At 46.9% G+C, this 10685-nt stretch overlaps 1 protein-coding gene across 1 annotated transcript in view; it reads left to right on the top strand.

Moving 5' to 3' along the window:
* The first annotated feature begins 295 nt into the window (after nt 1-295).
* Nucleotides 296-10685, top strand: part of sdr42e2 (short chain dehydrogenase/reductase family 42E, member 2) — a 109123-nt gene continuing 98733 nt past the window's right edge. Inside the window, exon 1 of the mRNA XM_034189659.1 lies at nt 296-334. The gene's annotated coding sequence lies outside the window, so the exon portion shown is untranslated. The remainder of the gene's footprint in view (nt 335-10685) is intronic.

Consider the following 10685-nt stretch of genomic DNA (forward strand, 5'->3'; position numbering starts at 1 on the left):
TATTGTTAAAGGTTTTCCTTTATTAAACAAAATATTTGTCATTATGCTAATCATATCTTATTAAAATAATCAGAAATAAACAAGTATTTTGATTATTAATTGTTAAATTGGCAACTTTGGGTGTAGAAAGATGTCTGCCTTGGTACTACCGGTGTCGAATTCAGCGGCGAACGCCTCGCGCTTCAGGAAATCTCTGCGCGCTGTCTCCAAACATTACGGTAAGAAAAGACCCAGGTGATTGACAGGTGAGCGGTGACGCCTCCAGCGGGAGACAATAAAAGTGTTTATTTCAGACGCAGACATCACTGCGTGACAACACCGGCGGAGTATTAAAGTAAGTTTACTCTTTGCAGAGTACGAACTCATTCACGGACTTATTGGATGATGGTCTCAATAAAGGAAACTGGATCTGTGACTTAGGTTAGTGTTTCTTTATTCTTTTGCTTGATTAGTTTATTTGTTGTTGAGTAAATATTTAAATGATTCATTTAAGTCAAAAAGGGTAGCTTATAGGATGTAAATCGGGGGTTGTGGTTATTTATGCTTCATATATAATATACACACTACAGGGGCAGATCTAGAATTTTATAAGGGGGGGGGGGGTTGGATTTGTGAATGTGACTGGGGAAGGGGGGATCTTTCTCCCCAGCTCCCCCTGCCCAGAACCTTTAGAAATTTTAGGTTCTATTTTCCTGCATTTTAGTGTATATATTTTACCACAAAATATACCATAGTGAAAAGAAACTTTATATATAACCTGTTTTGTTTTTGTTTTTTTGTTTTTTAACTTGTACAATATTGAATGCGATGCAATGATGTTATGGTGACAAGTAACAGAAAACACTTGCCAATGTCTGACTAAAAGAGTGAACACCTTTGCTACACCTTGCTGAATCATGATCTGGTATGAATGTATCTAGCTGAGTCACTTGTTGCTGAATAGAGGGTGCAGAAACAGCATTTGGCAGCATCATACAGCATCTCTTTGTGCAAAGTGCTCTGCAGCAAGATCATGTTGTAGGTCTTTGGAGCAGGTCTCTGGGTTGACTATGACTGTTCTCACCATCCTTCGCTTCAGCTTATGAGATTTTTCTTGGCCTGCCACTTCGGCCCTTAACTAGTGCTGTGCCTGCGGTCTTCCATTCTATGCTGTAATGCAGAGGAAGCCTTTTCTGTGTACACGCCACAAACGAAGTCGCTACAGGTATGCTAAAGCACATTTGGACAAACTAGTTTCATTTAGGAATAAGGTGCTATGGACTGATGAAACTAAAATTGAGTTATTTGGACATTACAAGTGGCAGTATGCATGCTGAAAAAGACCACAGCATTCCAAGAAAAACACTTGCTACATACAGTAAAATTTGGAGGTGGTTCCATCATGCTGTGGGGCTGTGTGGCCAGTGCAGGTACTGGGAATCTTGTTAAAGTTGAGGGTAACATGGATTCCAGTCAATATCAGCAGATTCTTGAGAACAATGTTCATGAATCAGTGACAAAGTTGAAGTTGCACCGGGGCTAGATCGTTCAACAAGACAACGACCCTAAACACTGCTCAAAATCTACTAAGGCATTCATGCAGAGGAACAAGTACAATGTTCTGCAATGGCCATCTCAGTCCCCAGGTCTGCATATTATTGAAAATCTGTGGTGTGATTTTTAGCGGGCTATCTGTGCTCGGAAACCAACAAACCTGAGATGTTTTGTATAGAAGAATGGTCCAAAATACCTTCAACCAGAATCCAGACTCTCATTGGAAGCTATCAGAAGCGTTTAGAGACCGTTATTTCTGCAAAAGGAGGCTCCACTAAATATTGACGTATTTTTTTTCTGTTGGGGGTGGCCAAATTTATGCACCTGCCTAATTTTGTTTAAAGAATTATTGCACACATTCTGTAAATCCTATAAACTTCATTTCCCTTCTCAAATATCACTGTGTTTGTCTGCTATATGATATATTTAACTGAAATTGTTGATCCAAACAATCGATTTACAACCCCAGTTCCAATGACGTTGGGTCATTGTTAAAAACGGAGTACAATTTGCAAATCCTCTTCAACCTATATTCAATTGAATACACCACAAGGACAATATATTTAATGTTCAAACTGATCAACTTTGTTTTTGTGGAAATATTTGCTCATTTTTGAAATGATGCCTGCTCCCTCAGCACATCCATAAACCTCTTCTTTAGCCCCCCTCTTCTCTTGACATCCTCAGCATCCTTTTCCCTATAAACCCTGGGTCCTTCCTCTCCACACATCCAAACCATCTCATTCTCGCTTCTCTGACTTTGTCTCCAGACCGTGCCACCTGTGCTGTTCCTCTGATATGTTCATTCCTAATCCTGTTCATTCTCGTCACTTCCAAAGAGAATCACAACATCTTTAGCTCTGCCTCCTGTCTTTTAGCGCCACTGTCTCTAAGCCGTACAACATAGCTGGTCTCACTACTGTCTTCTCGACTTTCCCTCTCACTCTTGCAGATATTCTTTCATCACAAATCACTCTTGCCACCTTTCTCCACCCACTCCACCCTGCCTGCACTCTCTTCTTCACCTCTCTACCACACACTCCATTACTTTAGACAGTTGACCCCAAGTATTTGAACTTATGTACTGTACTTTCACTACTCCACCAGGCTCCCTCACATTCACACACATGTACTCAGTCTTGCTCCGAGTGATTTTCTCCAGTGCATATCTCCACCTTTCCAGGCTAGATTCAACCTGTTTTCTACTCTCACTACAGATCATAATGTCATCTGCAAACATTACAGTCCATGGAGACTCCTGTCTGATCTCATCCATCAACCTGCCCATCAGCATTCCGATCAAGAAAGGATTCAGAGCTGAGCTTTGGTGTAATCCCACCTCCACCTTGAATGAGTCTGTCATTCCTACTGCGCATCTCACCGCTGTTACACTGTCCTTGTACATGTCCTGCACTACCCTCAGATACGTCTCTACCACTCTAGACTTCCTCATACAATACCACAACTCTTCTCTTGGCACCGCCGCAACCTTGGCCGGATCAGGGGCGACGGAGTTGGAGGAGATGATGAACCCCAGGAAGGACAAAGAGGTGCGGTGAAACTCACTCTTCTCGCCCTTCACAAACAGCCGTTTCTCCAACAACCGCTGCAGGGCCTGACGTACATGCTGGACATGAGTCTCAGGGTCCGGGGAAAAGATGAGTATGTCATCCAGATATACAAAGACAAATCGGTGCAGGAAGTCCCGCAAGACGTCGTTTACCAATGCTTGGAACATCGCGGGGGCGTTAGTGAGGCCGAACGGCATGACCAGGTACTCAAAATGACCTAATGGGGTGTTAAATGCCGTCTTCCATTCGTCTCCCTTCCGGATCCGAACCAGGTGATACGCATTCCTAAGGTCCAGTTTGGTGAAAATTTGGGCTCCATGCAGGGGCGTGAACACTGAATCCAACAGGGGTAAAGGGTATCGATTATGAACCGTTATGTCGTTCAGCCCCCTGTAATTAATGCATGGACGGAGTCCGCCATCTTTCTTGCCCACAAAAAAGAAACCTGCACCCATCGGGGAGGTGGAATTCCGGATCAGCCCGGCAGCTAATGAGTCCCGGATGTAGGTCTCCATTGATTCGCGCTCAGGACGTGAGAGGTTGTACAGCCTGCTGGACGGGTACTCAGCGCCCGGGACCAAATCAATGGCATAATCGTACGGACGGTGCGGGGGAAGGGTGAGCGCCAGATCCTTGCTGAAGATGTCAGCAAGGTCGTGGTACTCAACCGGCACCGCCGTCAAATTGGGAGGGACTTTAACCTCCTCATTAGCATTTACACCGGGAGGAACCAAGGATCCTAAACACTTCCGGTGGCAGGTTTCGCTCCACTGAGTCACAACCCCAGACGGCCAATCAATCCGGGGATTGTGTTTAATCATCCATGGGAAGCCCAAAATCATGCGGGAGGTAGAAGGAGTTACAAAAAACTCAATCTCCTCCCGGTGATTCCCAGACACTACCAGGGTTACAGGTAGTGTCTTGTGTGTGATAAAAGGGAGAAGAGTGCCATCTAGTGCTCGCACCTTCACTGGCGAAGAAAGCGCCACCAGAGGGAGCCCTACCTCCCTTGCCCATCTGCTATCCAGCAGATTCCCTTCTGACCCCGTGTCCACCAGTGCTGGGGCTTGAAGGGTTAAATCCCCGCTCAGGATTTTAACTGGGAGTCGTGTTGACAGATGTGTATGACCCACGTGAATGTTTTGACCCCCCCTCAGCCCAGTCTCTAAGGGCGGGCGTTTGTGTTTTGACCGTTTGAGGCAGTCTCTCTGCTGATGCTCACTCGAGCCGCAGACAAAACACTCCCCACGGACCAGCCTCCTCTGTCTGAATGTGGCCCTGCTCATGTCCCTAGCACCGTCAGCAGGGGGAGCTGTAGCCACACAGAGCGCTGTGGCTGTGGAGCGTGGGGAAGACGGCTCCCTTTCGGACCCGGGACGAAGAGGGACGGCTTGTGCCTGACCACGCCCTTCGCCTCGCTCCCGTCGGCGTTCTTCTAACCGATTGTCCAATCGTATAACCAATTCGATAAGCTCAGCCAAATCCTGCGGTTCCTCCTTAGCCACCAGGTGCTCCTTCAGGACCGACGACAGTCTGTTTATGAAGGCGGCGCGGAGCGCAGTCATATTCCAGCCGGATCTCAAAGACGTGATGCGGAAGTCGACTGCATATTCGGCTGTGCTCCGGCGCCCCTGTCTCATTGACAGCAGCACGGTAGACGTGGTTTCGCCTCTGTTAGGGTGATCAAAAACAGTTCTGAGCTCCCTCACAAACCGAGTATAAGAGGCGAGGAGCCGTGAACTTTGTTCCCAAAGCGCTGTAGCCCAAGCGCGTGCCTCACCTCGAAGCAAATTAATCACATAAGCCACCTTGCTGGCGTCAGACGCGTACATCACGGGACGTTGTGCAAAGACGAGCGAACACTGCATAAGAAAGTCCGCGCACGTCTCCACACAACCTCCGTACGGCTCTGGGGGGCTTATGTATGCTTCAGGGGATGGTGGGGGGGGTCGTTGAATGACCAGTGGAATGTCTGTATTCGGCACCGGGTCGGCAGGAGGAGGAGCTGCAGCAGCGCCCTGAGCGCGCGCTTCCACCTGCGCGGTGAGAGCCTCCATCCTGCGATTAAGGATGACGTTTTCAGGATGACGTCATCAGGTCCATCCGAGCGGTAAAGGCGGTGAGGATGTGCTGCAACTCACCAATCACGCCTCCAGCCGACGCCTGCGCACCCTGCTCTTCCATTGGCTGTCCAACAGATGGTTGACGCCCCTCGGGATTCATGACGTTGGCCGAGATATCCTGTTGGGGAAAGTGTAGTGACACGGACCCACAACAGGGGGCGCAAATGAACGGTCAATAGATGAGCCAAAAGGTAACAATTTAATGTTGTGAATGTACACAACGAATATACAGACAATCTCAGAATCTGATAGCAGTCAATACACAAAGGTGACGTGTGGGCAGGCTCGAGGATAGAAGACGTCTGTCCTGAGAAGAGCCGGAACCACACGATTTCCGCCGCCACCGAACCTGGTGAATACTGGAGCCGCCAAGTCCCGAATTCCCAGGTGATCACCGTTCCCGTCTGTCAGATCTGGTACTGCTGGCGAGGAGCACAAACAGTGAGATGTGGGTGTGTGCACACCCAGTAACAAAAACAGTCAGAAGGTGGAAAGTCACCTCCACCTCTACTCACACACTCGTGCAGCTCCTGTCTGACCACTTATCTGGTTGGGGTGTGAAGCGAAGCTGTCGGCACTCTCACAAACCGCCAACCCAGCTGACAAGGCACCACAGGACAACGGCTGCTAACAGATCACACGTAAGTTACAATTACTTAATACGGTAGAGAATATTACCTTCACAGGTAGATGATATCTCGGCAATGAGGTGGAGATGACGTCCGGGTTTTATGCAGTAGTATGATGAAGTGTAGATGGGTGACAGTTGTCATGAGATAATGAGTGACAGCTGTCACCCCCGGCTGTGTCCGTGGCGGCAGCGCCCTCTCGTGCCTGAAGCCCGCACTTCAGGCAGGGCGCCCTCTGGTGGTGGGCCAGCAGTACCTCCTCTTCTGGCGGCCCACACAACACTCACTCCAGAAATCTTTTTTCTCCTTCATCTCACAACCTACCTGTGGGGCATATGCACTGATGATATTCATCATCACATCATCATCACTTTATATTTATGTAGTGCTTTTAGTGCTAAACACTTTACAGAATAGAGAAAATAACAAAGAATAAAGTAACTTTAATATAGAAAGATTAAAAATTAAATAAATAAACAAACAAGATTATAAAATCCCCTGCGACCCGATCCCAGAAAAGTGGTTGAAGATGAGTGAGTGAGTGATTATAAAATCAAACTTCATTGTGCCTTGTAATGAAATCACTACGATGACAGGTCCAAGATGGTGGCCGCATTTCTTGCGCCTCAGCAACCAATGCGGCATCTACGCTTTATAATATCTATGCAGGCAACAGGAACCCCCCCCCACACACACACACAAAAAAAATCTGGCTGCCGGTGGCCCCCTATGGCTACAAATGGAGGCAAATTCTGTTGTCAACTCCTCCTTCTACCTGCATAACTATTCTCTAAGCTGGAGAAACCAGGGGATTCAAAGATGCTGATCATTGTTTTGAAACACTCTGTCAGAATCCTTAATCAGGTCAGGAAGGTCCTATGTTTACCTGAGACCTCTGTCCTAACACCAATGTACAAACGTCAGTCATTTCTACCTCCATGGTCTGACAAGGTCAGTACCTCCTGGAGAGAGAAAGGACTGATTTTTGTCAAACACCTTTACATAGATGGACAGTTTGCATCTTTTCAATCATTGAGGGAGAAGTTCAGTCTGCCACAGTCTCATTTCTTTTGTCAACAAGTTAGTTATTACATTCAATCCAAAACTATCTAACTTTGAGACCCTCAAAAGGGAGCACATCTTTTTTGATATCCTGCAGAATTCCCCAAATTCTTGGCATCTAGTGTCCAAGTTTGTGAATGTTTTTGATGAGGGTGAACCAGCACCCAGTCTTAAAATTAAAGAGACCAGGGGCCTCATGTACAAAGGCTGCATATGCACAAAAATGTGGCATGTGTCCGTCTCCATGCTAATGTTAAGATGTATCAAAAGTGAAATAGCTGTGGAAATGTGTGGTGTGCCATGCCAAGTTCATAGCTGGTGTACGCACGTTTCTACAGCTATTGGTCCACTGGCGACATGTAGAGGTGATGCTGGGAAACTGTTAATAGTGTGAAAACAAGAAGTCATCAGAGTGTGAACAGTTAACACACCCATCTCTTTGCAATTATATGGGTGGACAGAGCATGCGCAAAGTGATGAGGAAAATAGCAACAATGGTTGCGTTAGCGTTGTTAGAGGACCTTGCAAATGGTGCAGTCTGAGGTGAGCGTGTATTGAGGGCAAATAATAATAACTGGCTCATAAGCCGATTTCGATTCCCAAGGCCACTGTTACTGGAGTTCTGTGCAGAACTGCACCCAGCCCACAGCGCAGTATGGCGAGGAGCCAGGGGTTGTCTGTGCCCTCACAGGTGCTGACCACACTGGGTTTCCTGGCCACTCCGTCATGAGTGTGCCAGTCAACCTTGCGACAAGCCATACCAGCTGTGTGGAATGCAATCACCCAAATGTTATCCAGGTACATCACATTCCAACATTAAAGCGCAATTTGCAGTGAGAGCCGGTTTTCCTAATGTAATTGGAGCTATTGACTGCACACATATTGCTATAAAAGTGTCATCAGATGATGAATTTGTTTTTGTTAATAGGAAACTTTGTCATTCCAACAATGTTCAAATCATATGCGATGTGCAATTGCATTGGGTTGGGTTGGGAACAGGCTGGAGGCTGGCACGTTATGCAGTGTTTGGCTGCTTGGTGAGGAAATAGTTTATTTGTGTTCTGAATGAAAACCAGCACGAGCACATTTGGGCATGAGTGCATTCAAATATCTTTTTTATTATTGCGTATTATTAATGTTTGTTTTTCTTGCTGGTGAAACTAGAGCTGCAGAGCTTCTTAACAAGCCCCAATTTTCTCCCTTTGTTGAGTATTTGTCAGTAAACGCGTGTGTAAAGTTGAAAGTGTCACACACTATTGGCCGCGGCATACCACTTTATTTTTTTTCTTCTTCAGTGTGTGTGCACTGCTCTGAACCCACAGCATTTACCATCTCACACACACACTTTTTCGGTTTCATGTGTATTGCATTTGAGAGGGTATCCTCTAGGCTATCCCTACATGTCTCCAATTCATTTCCATTCATCTGTAGCTCACGCTTGATATAATACCTTTTCTGTGTTTATGTTGAGTGCACATCTGCATGTGCACTCAATTCCACGTTGCCTGGGATGTACAAACGGAACGTGCTTGGATCCATGCTTCGGCACATTTGATACATCTGGATATTTTTTGCCTACAACAGTTTCTGGGTTTTAGCCTACGTCATGTTTTAGTAGGAAATACACACAAGTCTTTGTACATGAGGCCCCTGGTCTAAAAAGCCAGGTATCAGCATGTCTGACAAAGTATGGGAGAATAGCCTCTGTACAATAAAGTCCTGCTCTGTTAACAGCAGACACCATTTTATTCATTTTAAAATTGCCCAGCTTCTTCATTATTCACAGGTCAGGCTACATAAAATTTATCCTACTGTTTCCCCACTTTGTGGCAGATTCAGTCTTTAAGAACACGCTGTCTCATGCATTTTGGTCTTGCCCTCTTCTGACAGGATTCTGGTCCAAGATATTTGATTGGTACTTAAAGGCATATATGTGCTCCATCTCCCCTGATGCCGAACTGGCCATCCTTGGCTGTTCAGAAGCCTCTATGAGTCTCTCTAAAACTACACAGTTGTCTCTCGGGTTAGGCATGGTGGTTAATAAATGGTTTATTCTCTATGAGTAGACATCAACAACTCCTCCATCCTTTAAAAGGTTAATTGTAGACATGATATCTGTCATACAGATGGAAAATTTGAGGCTTTCTAGAATGGACTGTTCCACACGTTTGCTACTATCTGGGACTCTGTGCTCATCCACTTGGGATCAGCGTGACCACGTAATGACCTCCATGTGGGACACCTTGCACCTCATGTTACAAGCAGTAATGTTGATTATGTACTTTGTTTCCCTTTTCTGTTCACGGTGTGTACTGGTTCTTTGTGTTTGTCTGGGCCTATGACTCTGACCTCAATATCATTTGATGCATTTTGTATCAATTCTGTAGTACTGGCAGTACTGATGGTCCAGTAAAAGGAGAAAAAGCTTTGTGCTGTTTCACCTGATAATTTTTCATGAGTGGAGAAACCATCTGGATGTTATTATTGATGGCCAGCATGTGAGTGGATTTAAGTGCTCTCAAATCCACTCAAAAATGCTCAAATTCCATGAGTTCCTACCCTGTGGAAGACCTCCTGTGTGGTCCCGGTTCCCAAAACACCGCACGCCATGGAACCAGCCCACTACAGGCCAGTTGCCCTGACCTCCCACCTCATGAAGACCATGGAGCGGCTTGTCCTGTCTCACCTACGCACCGTGGTGAGCGACATCCTGGACCCACTGCAGTTTGCCTACAGGCCCAAGATCGGGGTAGATGATGCTGTCATCTACCTGCTGCAGCGAGTGCTCACCCACCTGGAGCCTGGTGGGAGCACTGTGAGAGTCATGTTCTTTGATTTCTCCAGTGCTTTCAACACCATCAGACCGGCGCTGCTGCGGGGGAAGCTGGAGGATGCAGGTGTGGATGGACACCTCGCTGCCTGGACCATCAACGACCTCACTGACCGCCCGCAGTACGTGCGGTGCGCGGCTGTTAGTCTGAGGTGGTAAGGTGCAGCACCGGGGCCCCCCAGGGCACCGTCCTCTCGCCTTTCTTCTTCACCCTTTACACCTTGGACTTCACCTACAACACGGACAGACTTTGTGGACTGGTGTGAGTGCAACCACTTGTGTCTCAACACCAGACAAAGGAGATGGTGATCGACTTCAGGAGGAAACCACCACCTCACCCACCAGTGAACATCTAGGGGGAGGACATAGAGACTGTGGACAGTTTCAAATACCTGGGTGTTCACCTCAACAACAAAAAGGACTGGACTCACAACACTGACACCCTGTACAAGAAAGGCCAGAGTCACCTCCACCTCCTGAGGAGACTGACATCCTTTGGAGTGAGCAGGCCTCTGCTTAAGACCTTCTATGACTCTGTTGTAGCCTCTGCTCCCCTCTATGCTGTCGTCTGTTGGGCCCCGGGCAGCACAGAGCAGGAGAGAAAGAGACTGAATAAGCTGGTAAGGAAGTCCAGCTCTGTCCTGGACTGTCCTCTGGACTCTCTGGAGGAGGTGGCTGAGAGGAGGGTGTTAGCCAAGTTCAAATCCATCATGGACAACTCCTCTCACCCTCTGCACCGGACTGTAGTGGAGCTGAGCAGCTCCTTCAGTGACAGACTGAGGCACCCTCAGTGTAGAAAGAACGATATGGCAGGTTGTTCCTCCCTGCTGCTGTTAGACTGTATAATAACACTGTGAAATAACCACATGCAATAATCTGTACACAAATCATGTGCAATAACAACTCATTTACAAATCCCAGCACTAATGTCACCTTA

Source organism: Thalassophryne amazonica, chromosome 16, assembly GCF_902500255.1.
Source record: "Thalassophryne amazonica chromosome 16, fThaAma1.1, whole genome shotgun sequence".
NCBI classification, from domain to species: Eukaryota; Metazoa; Chordata; class Actinopteri; order Batrachoidiformes; family Batrachoididae; genus Thalassophryne; species Thalassophryne amazonica.